At 40.0% G+C, this 16,627-nt stretch overlaps 1 protein-coding gene across 2 annotated transcripts in view; it reads left to right on the forward strand.

The window, feature by feature from the left end:
- Positions 1–16,627, forward strand: part of FAT3 (FAT atypical cadherin 3) — a 663,604-nt gene that overhangs the window by 294,562 nt on the left and 352,415 nt on the right. The gene's annotated exons all lie outside the window — the stretch shown is intronic.

Here is a 16,627-nt window from a genome sequence, read left to right on the forward strand (position 1 = left end):
CCTAAGGTACATAAATGTTTAATCACTTCGTAGTACACCTGAAACTAATATAAGATCATATGTCAGCTTTAATTGCAAACAAACAAAAAAAGAATTGATGGAACATTTTGCAGTAAATAAAATTTTGTTGTAGAGGGTGGGGGAAAGAAATATGTTTATCCACTGTAGCTCTCACTCTCTTGCTCTCACTCTCTCTCTTTCTCTCATTCTCTCTCCTCCCTCCTTTCTCCCTTCCTCTGTTCCTTCCTCCCCCCATTCTCCTCCTGTTTTATTCCCACACACACATTTTACAAAGCACTATTTATCCTTACTCCATACAACATATTCTGATTTTTTTCATCATATTGTATTTCATTTTTAAAAATTCACAGGCCAAACATATTAAGTGATCTTACTAAGTAATCATTACTAATTACAATTTTTAAAATAATGCAGGCTTGTTCTAGCTCTTCCTATAGGACTAACAATTGTATACATTGGATGAATGATAGTACTCATGTATGTAAAAGGATTTGCTTCTTACTCTTTTGAGAGGGTCCCATGAAACAGTGTCATTTCCTAACGGCAGAGGTTATGGTGAAGGAGAAGCACATTATATGAATCATGTTGTCCAGATGAATTACTGCTGTCATCTGAATTAAAACAGATACATTGTTCCAAATCAGAGTCCTAAGTGACTTGAACATTTCCATCAGAGATTGTGAATTATTATGTAATGGAAGCTAACTGGTTGTAGTTTTTCATTTGAGAACAGCCATATCTGTCAGGTCCCAGATCATACACAAAAGCCAAGTTGTGCCATAAAAAATACAATGTGGGAACCAGGAGACAGCGCAGAGTCTGTGAAGGAGCCAGACTGCTTGGGAGGTCAATGATTAGACCAGGGTGTGGAGGGAGCAGGTCCAATTTATTTTGGTGGGTTTTTTCCACCTCATCTTCTCTTGGATGCTTCCCAGGGACTATGCCTATTTGTTTAAGGGCCACTTGAAACCTCTGTTCTCTGCTTGGGGCTCAGGTTTAATAGCAGAAACTGAAGTAAGATATTCCAAAGGTCCCTTGGTTATTAGGAGTTTAATATTAGTTCTCTGCAGGAAGTCATGCAAATGGCTGATAAGCTCTATCCGCTAAAAATGAAACAATTTTATAGCTAATTTTAAAAACCCTATGTTGGGGATATCTCGGAAGCATTGCTTTCACTGGTTACGAATTAATATATTGCACTGTTGCCTCCCCTTCCTTGCTATAATTTTTCTTTCTACAAGAACAGTTATCCTGGCAAACTTTCAGATCTTCCTGACATGAGTTACCTGTTGTCATGTTCCCTGACAGGGCGCTTCTGCAAATGCCTTTAGTTCAGGAACGTTTCCCTTACACCCAACACACATTTGTTGAGAGCTTATATGTGCCAGGGACAGAGAGCACAGAAGATGAATAAGCCATTGGCCCCCTGTGAGACATTCATCAAGGTATCAGAGATGAAGAAAATTTCAAAATAGTGTGGTAAGTACTATCCTAGTGATAGATACAAATAAAGCATGAAATAAGTGGCCAGGACAGTTCTGGGGGTTAGTGACATCACAGAGGAGGAAGTGTTCAGGGAAGGGTGGTTATTCCAGGATGAGGGAACAACATGAAGCAATTCTGGAGTGTGTGGAGTATGCGGGTGGATGGAACAGGGAGTGGAAGGAGAAGAGGCTGGAGAAAGGAGTGGAAGGATCATTGAGGTGGCCATGTGTGCCTACTGGAGATTGTATAGGGGCACTTGCTACCTCCTCTGGAGCAGCTCTGGGTGCTGGTTCACCCATGTGATCATGTACAGACTCTCTGAGGAGAATGGTTCCCTCTGGTACTCCCTTTGCAGTCATCCTTGGACTTGCTGAGACTTTTCACTGGAGACTGAACAACATTACACTTGATTCACGACGTTGGGTGTCTGCTTACATCTCCGGTCCCAGCTCCTAGTTGTGCAGCAGATGTGCTGTGGAGAAGCCAAGGCTACAGTGCCAGCCGGGGTGCTGCTGGCGTCCATCACCGCTCCCCAGGGCTGCCTGCACTGGGACAAGTTTGCAGAGCTACATCTGCGACAGCTTTGCTTGGGTTATGTGAAGACTTTGCCCACTGGTGAGAAGCTTAGATTTTCTCAACTGGGCCTCCTGCTATTTTAATTAAACTTTGCTTTTAGCCGCTCTTCCTGTTTCCACTCTCCTGGGGCTAACTAGGTGTATTTGTGTATTTCTTTTTGCTTTTCAACTCATGGCCACGTGGTTGACACTGTGAATGGATGTAAAAAAATTATAATAATCTTCTGCTGGGCTCTTCTGTACAATCATGAAAGCCCCATTGGAAGTAGAAATACCATTCATTATTCAACAAATATTTATTGTTCAGATACTATGTGCAGTAACTGTCAGGTGCTAGGGTCTGGGTTGAGTAAGACACACAGGATCCTCTCTGCCCTGGGGGATATTATAGTGTATTGGGGGAGATGGACATTAGCATTATAATTAAAGTCATATGTGATGGAACCACTCCTCAGAAAGGCAGGGCAATGCATTGTTGGCTAGAGAACATGCCAAATATTGTTTTTTAATTTTATTTATATTGATTTCAGAGAGGAAAGGAGAGAGATAGAAACATCAATGGTGAGAGAAAATCATTGATTGGCTTCCTCCTGCACACCCCACCCCCCTCCCCCCCACTGGGGATGGAGCCACAACCCGGGCATATGCCCTGACAAGGAATTGAACTGTGACCTGCTGGTTCATTGGTCCATGCTCAACCACTGAGCCACGCTAGCTCATTTTGAGCAGGCAGCTGGTCAGAACTGGCCCCTAAACCAAAAACTTACCCATGCAACCTACATCCAGAATGATCTGCAATTCCAGTTTCATTCTCTTTTCACACCACAGTGCCCGTGTTTTCCTATCTGTCGCAAACTTCCACAGGTACCTAAGAATTTACCTCTATTGGACTCTGAAGTGTAGATGAGTGAAAGGGGTGAGAATGTGGTGGTGGCCAAGGTATCCAAGAGGCCCTCCATTTGGAACATAGTCCCTTTTTATCTCTTGAATCCTAAGCTTGTCCCTCTTGTCTGACCAAGAAACTATCCCAAGTTTAACCTAGAGCTGCCTATGTCGAGTGATAGCTCCCACATACCACTCTCATACATTTTTACTTCATGAATCAGTTTTCCTTTGGAGATTGGATATGTGTCTGTAATGGACATACACTGTCTGTACCGAGCATCACAATCTCTCACTTGGACCAAGCAAGCACGCTTCTTAATAGTCTGTTAATATAAGGTTGGAACATTTTTCATATCATCTTGAATTCTCACAGTACCTTTTCTTTTTTAGTTTCTAAAATAATTATTTCTTATCTATGCATGTTGCTTGCTTTACATTATGGGCAGGGTCTAAATTAATATTCTTACAAAGAGGAGAAAAATCAACATGATTTTTCATCTCTCTGTCTTGAGGAAAAGTGCATAGTAATTTGTTCACAAATCTCAATAATTTGTTCTAAAACTAACATTTACCCGTATTGCTGTTTACACAGTTTAGAATCCCTAAGCACATGGAAATAGAAATTTTGAAGAGACATCCTATCTGCAGCATAAAAGCAGCATGGTAACCACACATGGGTCTTCTAACAGCATTCCCCCTTTTTTTTCCTTCTCTGTACAAGTTAACAGCCACATATTTAGCAAAAATGCAAGCCTTGTGCATATGCACGCTGGTTTTCATGACTGTAACTAGATGAAGATCCTTCTTTTGTTTTCTTGTCTCTTGTCTTGTCGGAGCCTGATCTAACACAGTGAGTTAGTACTTATCTGTGTCTTGTGGATGCTTCTGGTACTGCCCAGAGCAAGTGGGCGCATTTCATCTCAATTACCAATAGAAGATGAACACAGGGTGAGGAGCCCGAGTCAGAGGTTAGAAGCATTTAATGGGATGAAATGCGAATGAAAATTGGAAAACAATCCCAGGCCTCTATAGGAGATGAGAACGGGAGAAACTCAATTAGAGAAAACCATACACTTTTCTCCTTCTGGGCCAGGGTTTCTTTGCCCTGTTGTAGTTGCTTATTTGGTTATAAATAGGAAAGCAAAGAGTTTATTGTTTCCATTGTGAGGAAAGGTGAGGTGGTCTCCAGGATTTCATTCATGTGCTCCAATGCTTATGTAGAGTCCCTATAACCTAATCAACCTAACTTAATTACCTAAGCATGGCATGGTCTGAGATTTCCAGCACGCTGGTCAAAGGAAAAGGATGCTTAGGGGGATTTAACCTGAAAGGATGAAAGAAAACAGAAGTTCTGTAGGGGGCTTTTCCCATGGTAAGCTCTTCTAAACTTGTCAAAATAAAGATAGTTCACAGTTTTTAGGTCACAAATAGGAAAAAGCAACAACGCTAAACGTAGACCCCATCCATCTTCCTGTGTTTGTTCTCTGTTTGGTTTCCATCACCTAGAATGTATTTTTGCCAAGGGACTGAGTTCAGCTATTTTGCTTACTCGGTAAATGTGTCCAATCGTCTGTGGAAGGCAGAGCCCATTTGCTTAAGAGAAGAATAAGTGATGTGTGTGCTTCCGTTATTTTATTAGGACATCACTGAAGGCTGTTGTTCTGTGTGGACGTGTGGTAGGAGATGCGTATCTGGTTGGATGTGGCTTTACTTACACTTTTCCTATTCTGATATGGGGAGAAATCAAGGAAAGAAAATAGGGCTCCCTCAATTTTCCAAAAGCACAAAATGTCAGCAGAAAGGGAGAGAAGTACCAGTGGGTCTGCCCCACAAGTCAGGATTGGGCATCGTACCGTCCAGCATTGCTTGCAGAGTAAATGCATGTGCTTTTGTGAATGGACATGTGTGTACACACCGCAAAGCAATTGCCCCAGTCATTTTGCTTTAGAGAATCTTTCTTCAAGGCTAACATCTACAACCTAAAAAGGCTTTTCTAAGCAAACCTCAGAGCCCCAGTCCAAATGAAGACTTGTGTATAGCTGGTCTGCTCAGAGGCCCCAGACGCTCCTTGTGCTGAGTTAGAGTTGGTGGCAAGTAAGTCTAAATATTGGATTAAAGTATGACTAACGCTGACCGCCTGTCCACATGAACGTGTTCTTAATTGAAGTGCTAAAGGCTATGTTCTGACATTTTATTTAAACTTCCCACAGCACTTTTCAAGGTTGAAGAGTTTTACGGACAAATTTTAATTTAATGAAAGCTGTGCCTCATGTGAAGTTTTTCTTCTCAACAACATTTTCAGCACCATGTCTCTGTCTGTGGACAAAGTTTCTTCCCAGTTGTCCCGTTGCTTAGTCAAATGGTGGAAATACAGCGAGGAATGGTTTAAAGATTTTTATTTATGAGGCCATCTATTATAGGTGGTAACTTATATTATAACAATAATACAAATCTTACAAAGATTTATTCAAAAATGTGATCAGAAACTGCTGATGAGTGATAATTGGTGCAACTATTCTATAAGGCAGATAATTCAAATGCCTTTAAAGATGTACATATCCTTCGATCTATTAATTCTACTTCTAGGAATTTATTCTAAAGAATAATTGGAAAGTGGTATAGATACAAGGTTATTCATCTGATCATGAGTTATAATAGGGAAAAATAAAATACGACCTAACGAATGACCTATCAAGAGAGGCTTCATTAAATAAATGATAAAATATCATATGAGTATATCACGTGCTTACTGAGCACCTAGTGCATACTAGCCGTTCCTTTAGGGTACACAACAATGATGCAACAGAAGCTTACATTTGATTGTGTTGGTGGACTAGTGGGAAAGTGAGCGTTACTCCACAGTTGTTAAAAGTGAATTATATAGAGCTATAGTTACTGATGTGGAAAAATATTCAGTATGCGATGGTGAGGTTCTACAATTACTGAGAAATATGCTGCTTTGGGGTGAAAATAATATTGAATAAAGCAATACACCAAAGAGTGTTAACAGTTATTACCTCTGGGTCATGAGATAATGAGGTTTTGTGAGTGATTTTTTTTTTTTACTTATATTGCATATCTTTTCTATAATGAAGTCTTAATTTTTTTAAACACAAAGACTAACCTAGTAACCAGTTTGATTGCTACAAAAATTCCTGCCCTCCTCTCCCCCTCAGCCTTCCCCTTTCTTCTCCCCTCTCATCTATCTATCTCATCTATCATCTGTGCCTGAAACACAGGGATACAAAAAAGCTTCCCTATTCCTTTGTCCACCGCTGCTATCAGACTCTATGTCTAGATATCCACCCAAACTCCTGTGTGCTCCAGCCTGTGCTCATTTCTTCTTTTAAAGAAATAGAATCTAGCTAATTAGTGCCCTTCATGCAAAAACCTTCCTGCTTTCAGACACTTAACAAAACCACTTCTGGACTTTATTTCCTATATTGTCTGAAAGCATTTTCCCCATTGAGGTTTCAGCCTCCCTTTCCATTTGTCTGTGTGGATTCATACCATTGTACTGGGCATGGTGGATATGCAAATTAGCGCAGACCACAGAAAAGATTTGAGTCTGGGTTACAGGAAAGAAAAAGATCAAAACCGAATGCAAGCTGGGTGTGTTGCTCACAGCCTCGTACTCCCTGTCTGCTTCCTCTTTTCAGGCTGTTGGTGCTTGGTGCCAGCTACTCACCAACAGCCTGAACACTAGAATCACTGTAGAGAGAGAACAGGTATACATCTTGAGTTCATTAAAAACCAGTACCTAACAGTTTGTGGGTGGTTATTTTGTTTTTGGGTTTTTTTTATTTAACCCCAAATGTATGTTTACTGAGCCTACACATCTTCACCGCCAGGGAGGCTTAGTTTAGAGCAGGCAGCACAGTTTAGATTTCCTAGGTCCTGCACACACAAGGAGAGCTGTCCATTTTCATTAACTCCCAATAAAAGCTTGAATTCAGCCAGCAGCCCTTTGTCCTCGTCTTCTGCGCAGCTCTCCAGCTTTGAGCTTTGTGAAATACCGGAATGAAGGTGGCTTGCATTCCAGCACATAATTGTTCCCCACCACTGCGTTGTGGGTTTTTCTTCTCCTTCTGCCAAGATGAAAGATATTTAATCAATAGGAGTAGGCATGAAGAGGAGGGATCAGAGTAGAAGTAACGTGTCACAGGGTGGAAGTGAACCAGCGAATGAGAGCCCGCAGAGAGAAAGAGGCCTGCTTGTGCTTTCCCTGGGGGCCTGAAGGCCTTGCTTCTCACTACCTGGGGTGTGTACCTTTTCTCCTCTAAGTGCAGGAGAAAATCAGCCAGTGTCTCTATGAGGCTACAGCTTGGCTTTAAGCTCGGAGGATATTACCATGGCACCATCTGCTTGCTAGGTAGCAAAGGGACAACAAGCTGGACATGATTTTTAAGAAAACGGTCTTATCGAATAGGATAATTCACAAAGAGTTAAATTTCAGAGCCAGTAAACTATCAATTCTGCATATGCATTAGAGAAGACTAAACTAGATGACAAGCTCAGTCCATCATTTCATTTTGCCTAGTGATCCCAGGATAGCAAACTATCTAGTTGACTCAAGTACAGCCAGTTACCCCCAATGCAGCTATTGGTCAGACACCCCAACTTGCTTGAATTTACCGAGTGTCATAATGTTATTCTTCACTTATTTATTCAAGATTTACAGTGTTCCAGATTCCTAGCCACCATCCTAGGATAGAGAAAAATAAGACAGGTTCCTTCCCATTGGAAGCTCTTAGTCCAGTGCTGCAGGGACAATAATAAAAGGCTAAGATAAAGGCAGAAGGGATAAGCCCCTAGCCAGCCTGGCTGAGTGAGGGACCTTCTCTGAATCTGAACCCTTGAAACTTGAACACAGAGGCAGTTTGGAAGGCAGGGCCAAAGAAGCAGCATGTGCAGTATTCTTTTATAAAAGCAAAGGAGTGATGGATATTTATGGAAGACTAGGTCCATCAATTCACCTGGTCTCAAACCAACCCACCATCTGAGAATCTTCTGAGAAGAGACAAAAGTGGATTCAGAATGAGACCTTTTTTAGAAATGGAGGAAGGGAATAAAACTGTTGCGTTTCCTATTACCAAAGAGCTGGTACCAACCCACTGTGAGGAGCTCAAGGGCATGGAATTGCCTTCTTTTTCATGATAATGGACACATGTGGATACATCTGCAGGCAACTCCTGTAATGAAAAGAGTCTGTGACTCCTATTCATTGCTCCAGATTCCGGGCTTGAATCTGTCACTTGATGAGCTGGGCGATTACCTTAAAATTGCCAATTTAAAAAAGTACATTAAAGTATACATTTAAATACACTGTGTATCAGGTATGTGATATATAAAGTATATAATAGTATATGCACATATAATATGTATATACTAACATTTATTTGAATGATTTTAAATATCTAAGTTAAGATCCTCTTCACCCACAGTTTCCCTACTCATCTTGGCTCATCCCAGGTCAGCTCATTTCAGTTATGTCATTTCAAATTGGCAGCAGTTAACAGATGTAACAATAGGACTGCGTGGGTTTATGAGGATGAAAAAATCCCCATTTTTCCTTAATTATGACCATCTGTTCACTGTTAAGGTATTAAGAGCCTAATGCAAGTCCAGGGATTAAATAGGCAAAGAAAGAACATGGTATCTGTGTGATCCCGCTGAAGGCAAGCAAGGGTTGGCTAAAAGTGGTATCAGAGCCCCTGAAAGAATTCAGGGTGCTCGTAGTAATTTAAAAGTGCACTTAGATGTCAGCATCTGGGAATGCTGGGTGAAGGGTGCATGGGATCTCTCAGTACATTTCTTTGTACCCTCCTATGAATTTATAATGACTTCAAAATAAAAAGGTAACAAATATTTTAAATGCACTGAGAATGAGGAATTAATATTTTGACTCACTAGAAATAAGAATTAGCACAAGTAAATATACTTTATTAAAAGCATCTACAAAGAAAGTGCCATCAGGGTGTTTTTTATATTGTTGTTTTGTCTTTTTTTTTTAAACTGCCTCAGAATCCTTAATACTTATCTCTACAGGGTGATTTTCATTATGTTGTAAGCACATGACCCCCAGAGGATTTCCCGAACTATTTGTTGGCAAGCTGTGTTAGCACTGTTGTCGGTGTTTGGGTGTCATTCTTTTGGGGCAATATGTCATTAAGACCTGGGATATGGCATATGGGATATGGCTGGAAAATAGATAAAGTGAGTACCCCAGCATATAATAGTCATCTGATTGTGAACAGCTCCATACATTTATCCCTTTCAGCTCAAATATTTAGAGCCTGTTTGATGAGAACACTTTACACATCCTTTTCTAATACTTGTTTTTGAACAAAGAAAAACAATTATAGCTTACATGTGCTACATGCTGGGATCAACTAATTCCAGTTGAAACTGTTCTCAGTTCTTATAAATGCATCATACATACATACATACATACATACATACATATTGTTTGTGTATCTGCTTTGCTTATACAATTAAATATTAAGATGCTGAAAGGATTCTGGCCTGCTATTGCCTTTCTTACACAGCAAATAAAGCTGAAACAGGAAAAGAAAAATTTTATGATCATAAACAGATCTCAAAAATAAAGAATATAAAAACCTCAAACGTATTTCCAGAGAATTTTTAAATGACGTTTTCATATCCGCATAAAATTTGAGCATCACATTTGAATCCTCTTTGAGCATTTCCGTGATAGATGAAAATGTGAAGGGTAGGAGTCCACATCTGGATATCCCACCTGAATTTTTCCACTGAGCAGCACTACCTAGAACATGCTACAAACTCACTGTAACTGGTTTATTGTTTAATAAGATATATTACCCATGCCCACTGCCACTTAATACACATGTGTGGATGGACAGAGGTCAGACCCTGCTGATTCAGAGTCAGAGATGAGGAGGAGAAAGAACTAGAAGCCTACATATCACATGAGGGCGGGATTCTTAGAGTGGAGAAGAAAAGCCCTGGAAAGAGAAAGACATCTGCTATTTAAACAGCTGTCACAGGAAACAGTGGATGCAGGCAGATCCGTTCTGTTTTATTCTGTGATATGAGGCAGGTGCAGGTAGACATAGCATTCGAAATTGGAGAGACCAACATTTCACCTCAGTGCGAAGAACTTCACTTTAGCTGAAACAGCCTCGTAAATAGAGAGGATCCTGTCACAGACTAAGAACTGGCTTGGGTGCCTGGTCAAGGATGTTGTGGGAGGGATGCTTTCATTATAGTCAGTGATCTTTGAAGTCCCTTCCAGGTCTCATTTGAGTGAGGTTAAACTTATCTCATCACTGATCTAAGTTAACTTACTGCTGATTCAATATCAAGGCTTCCTTTATTCATGAACACAGGTTTACTGAGTGCCAGCTACACGCCAGGCACCGTTGTGGGCAGTGAGACTATAACGTATTAAGCAAACAGACAGAGACTCTCCTTCCAGAGCTGACTTTCTGTAACAGGTGTATGGAAGGAAACTCCTTCCTGGAGATCAACACTCCAGCACTGAGTTGGGTAATGGACCAAGAATATATCCAAAACATTATAGTCTGCATATTTTTCTAAATCAAAGCAGACTCTTTGTAGAGGACAAGTACTGTTTTATTTATTTATTTAGTTAGTTAGTTATTAATATTCTACAATGATATACCAAAAAGTACCTTACGATTTCTACAGTCAACCTGAAGAACTAATATAGGAAAATATTAACTCAATATGAACTCAAAATATCAACTCAATTAATGACACTTCTCTATCAGAGGAGAAAAAAATTTCCTTTGGCACAAAATACTATGCAAGTTTGATATCTCTATGGATTCATAGTGTGTTAGTTAACAACTGGTCTTAAGTTTGGCAGACCAGGTGTTGAGAACTACATCTTCTGTGTACTGTTTACTTAACCTAATCTCTGTTATCAGTAATATAGGGACAAAAAACAGTAATTACCTCATGAGTGCTTGACACTAATGAATATTTGCCAAATAAGTGAGGGATTTAGAAAATATAATGAAGAATGCATTTATCGCATGTCCATAGTACCAGGCCCTTAATGAATAGGTGTGGAGATGATGGTAGTGATGGTAGTGCTTGTAAAACTGTCCTTATTTGGAGATAATATGGTCATCTGCATAGAAAGCTCTAAAATTCTATTAAAACTAAGATTTGAGTTTAACAAGGTTATAGGATATAAGATCAACATAAAAATGACTTTTTATATATTTACATCTAGCAACTGAAATTAAAATAATAATGCTGTTGCCTAGCATGAGAAACATGAAATGTTTAGGAATGAATTTGACAAAAGTGTGCAAGATCTGCATAATGGAACTATAAAGCATTGTTTAGAGAAAACATAAATAAATAGATTTAAGCATCAATAGAATTAAAGTTGCTAAGATGGCAATTCTGACCAAAAGGATTTAGAATCAAAATCATAGTAGATTTTTCTAAATTTTATATGGATTCTAAAGCTGATTCTATAATTTTTATGGAAACACAGAGGATCTGGAATGGCTCAAACAACTTTGAAAAAGAAGAGCATAGTAACAAGAGTTACACTTCCTGATTTCAATACTTACTATGAAGCTACCTTAACATAGTGTGATATCCATGTGAAGATGGAATAGATCAATGAAACAGAATGGAGAGTTTAGAAATAGACTCAGACGTATATGTTCAATTGATTTTTGACAAAAATTCAAAGGTAATTCAGTGGACAAAAAAGTTTTTTCAACAGGCTGGGCTGGAACAATGGACATCTACATATTAAAATAATGAACTTAGGCCAATACCTTGAGCCATATACAAACTTCAGTCAAAATTGATCCTAGACATGACCATAAAACCTAAAATTATTAAATTCTAGAAGAAAATATAGGAGAAAAATTTTGGTCCTCGAATTAGCCAAAGATTTGTAGATATGTACCAAAAGCATGATTTACAAAAGAAAAATTGATAATTTGGATATCATCAAAATTAAAAGTTTCTGCTCTTCCAGAGATATTTATTACTAAGAGAATGAAAAGACAAGCCACATACTGGAAGAAAATATTTGAAATTAAATTATCTGATAAGGGAGTTCTACCCACACATATAAAAATCTCCCAAAAGTTAAAAGAAAACAATCCAATTTTAAAAATTGATAAATAATTTGAACATTTAACCAAACCAGATATGCAGATGGTAGTAAGCATTTTTAAAGATGCTCAACATTACCAGGAAGATGCAAATTAAAACTTCAAGATGCTACTACATACCCAACTAACCATGCCAACTGAAGATATGGAGCACCAGGAATGCTCCACAGTTACTGCTGGTGGAATAGGATATGGTGCAGACACAGACCTGTCTTATGCTATAGCCATTCTACTCCTAGGTAATTACTCAAGAGTAATGAAACTACTCCCATACAAAACTTGTATGTGAATGTCTTAGCAGCTTTATTTGTAACATCCAAACACTGAAAACAACCCAAAGGTCCTTCAATGTGTCAATAATTTTTTTTTTAATTGTGGTATACCCATACAATGGAATACTACTTAGAAATAAAAGGGAAAGGGGATGATATGCTGTTATACAGGTGGGGCAGAAGTAGGTTTCCAGTTGTGGATATTTAAAACACAGGGTTTATTCTTGTATTATTATTATTTTCTGTACTAGAGGCCCGCTGCACAAAAATTTGTGCACTTGGGGGGTGGGGGGCGTTCCTCAACCCGGCCTGTGCCCTCTCGCAGTCTGGGACCCATCAAGGGATGTCCACCTGCTGGCTTAGGCCCGCTCCCTGGCAGTCAGACATCCCTCTGGCAGCCCGGGATTCCTCGGGGGATGTCCACTTGCCAGCGGGGAGCAGGCGTAAGCTGCAGTTGGACATCCTTAGCACTGCTGAGAAGGTGGGAGAGGCTCCCGCCACCGCCACTGTACTGGCAGCCGTCAGCCTGGCCTGTGGCTGAGCAGAGCTCCCCCTGTGGGAGGGCACTGACCACCAGGGGGCAGCTCCTGCATTGAGCATCTGCCCCCTGGTGGTCAGTGTGTGTCATAGTGACCAGTCATTCCCAGTCGTTCTGCTGTTAGGGTCAATTTGCATATTACCCTTTTATTATATAGGATTATTTTCCATACGAACAACTGTAAACCTACCTTTGCCCCACACTGCGTATACAACAGGAGTGAATCTCAAAAAAGTTACTCTAACGGAAAGAAGCCAAACCATAAGAGTACATCTGTATGATTCATTTCTATAAAAATTGAAGAAAATGCCAAGTAATCTCGTGACAGGAAGGTAATCTGATGCCTGGCAATAGGGAGAATTGGAAACATTCATAATTGAGATTAAAAATGAGAAGGAGGATACTTTTAGGGCTAGTCGTTATGTGTGTTAGCTTGTTTTAATGGTTTCAGGATATCCGAACTTGCCAAATTGTTTAAACATATATAGTTTATTATGTCAGTTATATCTCAATTTTGAAAAGTAATAAAGAATGCATGGTGGTTGTCACAAAGCTAAGGGCTCATGACACGATTTGGGGAACCTTGAAGGTGAGTTTTTGCTTGATGGTAAATCATGTGGATTTACATTTTCAGTTGTGACCTTGTAGATCATCATTAGCTGTGAGAGTATAGAAGAAAGTGAGGAAATGCTATCACTGGATATTGGTAGTAGTCATATGGCTAATATGGAGCCTGAAATGAATCTTGGGATTACTGTGAACACATTTCAGTCACTCTTTTAAATCTGTCCTCAAATTGTTGGATCATGAGATGGATGCCAGAACACTGTGTTCCACGATACTCATTCACACTTCTGGTTAATGAGTAAATATAGCCATAGACATTGTTTTATCTTAATAAGAGAGTTAATTCTGATTTCTAGATGACATTTCTATCCTTTGTTAAAAAAAACAGTAAAATCCAACCATATAATTCATTTCGCATTAGTGGATACCTTTTATCCAAGGACTTCTCGAAGTCATTTAATGTCAAAGTCTGTGATAGACCAACTTCCTGTCTGACAGGTGAAAGGAAAGAGAATTAAGTAACTTCCAAGAGTCACAGAGCAATTCTGTGAAGGCAAATCTGGACGCGTGTTAGTGCACATGAGGGCATGTGTTATGGTTGCTCAGGAAGGTACAAACCACACCAACTTCTTTCATGTTGTTGCTTATTGAGGCATTTTTTTCTTTTTAATGGTCTTACTTTTCCGTTTCCCAAGCAGGCCAGATATTTTTATGAAAGGGTATGTCATGGGCAAGTCACACAGACTGAAAGAATGCCCCATGACCAGAGAAGAAATTAACATCTCACAAGATACTATATCCCAAACTTCTCTCCCTTCAAGATTGTCCCTTGCTTTGGGGTGTGGTTAGTATTTACCAGGCTTTTGGTATTGCTTTTGATTCACATTGATTTATCTTATACTCAGCATCTACTATGTTGCAAGCATTTGGCCAAAGTCTTAGGATACATTTAATTCCATGATCACTACAACTGAAATATGGGTAATAAATTTCGGCTTGTTTAGTTTAAATACCTTGTCCAAGGTCAAGCAGGTAGTAAGTCCTGAGTCTGGATTTGAAACTAGAGCATTCGAGGCAGACAGACTGTGTTTTTCTACACACAGCTGTGGGATCTTGGGTAAGTTGCTTACTTGAGTTTGAGACTTAATGTCCTCATCTATAAGAAAGAATTATAATATTTACATTACAGGGAAGTTGTGTTGCAAGTCTCATAGAACATCATAGATGCTCAGTAAATTCTATTCCACTGGCCTCCCAACCCCTTCTTTCCAGATCCTTTGCCTTCCCAGTCTGTCAGTCTCAAGCACATGAGACTCAGTCCAGCTGTTGGCTGTGCAGTTATCCACTCAGTGCAGCTCTCCTTGTTCAAGATCTGTCTACTCAGAAAGATTCTGAGTATCATGAAGACAGAGACTCTCTGTCACTTATCTCTGTCCCTCCAGTGCCCAGCACAGGGTCCAGTAGGTGCTTATGAATTAAATTGACAGGTGTCTTCAAGAGGTGTTTCCAGCACGTTTAGAGAATTTTTTGCAACCAATGTCCCACATCCCAGATCCCCCCTGCCTACTCTTTGTCTTCATTCCAGAGACAACTTGATCTCCATCATTTGAACATCCTCTGATTGGAAGAGCTCTAGTTCCCCTGGGTGGAACCCAGGTCTGTGTGCTGGCACGTGGTTGGGACGGCTTCCAGTGTTCCACTCAGCTGGCCATGGTTCTGTGATGGGCATGTGCCCTGTACTCGCGGATCTTCTCACACCTGACCAGGTCTCCTTCTCTCAGAGCCTTCTCTGGACCTTAGTGTCATGTTGACATTCTACCTCTCAACCCAGTTTGATGAGGCTGCCTGTTATTCATTCAGTCAATGGACACCTAGCCTCGTGTTTGCAATCATTATTTTTTAATCCATTGGTTGCCTCCTGCTGCGCCCAGACTGGGGATCAAACCCGAAACCTGGGCATGTGCCCTGACCATCAATCAAACAGGAAACCTTGTGGTGTATAGGATGAACTTCCAACCAACTGAGCCACACTGGCCATGGCAATCATTATATTTTTCCCCTGTTTTTCTTCTTAACCTCGTATCTAGTATTTACTCTTCTAATGCCATATTAGCATTTCTGACTTTCTGGAATCATCCATGAATCTACAGGAACCCTTATGCTTTACATATTTCCATTGAGAATATTTAAGGCTATCTTTTGTCAGATGGCTAACATTGTGCAGGGTTCTTTAGTGGCTAACTTTGGAGTTGAAAGGTCAGCAGCAGTTGGGTTATCTCCTTTGAAAAGTTTAGCAGTTCTGAGATTCAGGCAACGGAGAATTTCATCCTAATTGTTTCTAGACAGATGCCCTCCTCCCTCTCAGTTGCTATACTTGTCAATCTGCTCATGCAGGGTCTGTATGTGCCTAATATGGTCTGTCCAGAGTCTGTCAGAAATACAGAAGGTAAGAGTTTTCAGATCAGAATTGAAGGACTATTTTTGACTGGGGTTTAACATGAACTCCATGCCCTCCATGAGTGTCCTAACTGCTTAGAGCTTTTGTAAGCCAAGCCCCAGAGTATCTTCCCCACCACAGTGGAAATGAGGTCCCTGTCTCCAGTTTCTGAGCCCAGTGACTTGGGTGAGGGCTGTAAAGACACTGAATAGCACTGTATCTGGCTTTTCTGGCAGATGCCTCACTTCCTTATTGGCACTTGTTTCATCCATGAAATGAGAAAAGGTGGGAGGGAGAAGATTGGGCATTTATCTGGTCTTAATTTTGAATAATTGTCCATGAGTATCTCTCAAAGTGTCTCAGCATTTATTTATGGCTTCCTGTAGTGTTCTTCAGGGGCCTAAAGCTCATTCAGACAGTGTGTTGATATGGTGTCTTCACTGATTGTTTGGAATAACTGTGCCATTAGAGTTTCGGGGAAACAGTATGAAAAAAAGGCTGACATCTCTGCATACAAATTATTTGTATCCTAATCGGCAAAAGAATATTTGAAAGGTCCTTTTTTATTTTTGTGAATGAGCACATAAAATAGTGTACCCTGAGAGAGTTTTTGCTGCATAGGAAATCAATGCAATATCAGGTCACATGGAGACATTAACCTGATATTGTTCAAATTCCTCAAGCAACATGGGAAG

This window comes from Myotis nattereri, assembly GCF_964212035.1.
Source record: "Myotis nattereri genome assembly, chromosome: 9".
Classification (NCBI taxonomy): Eukaryota; Metazoa; Chordata; class Mammalia; order Chiroptera; family Vespertilionidae; genus Myotis; species Myotis nattereri.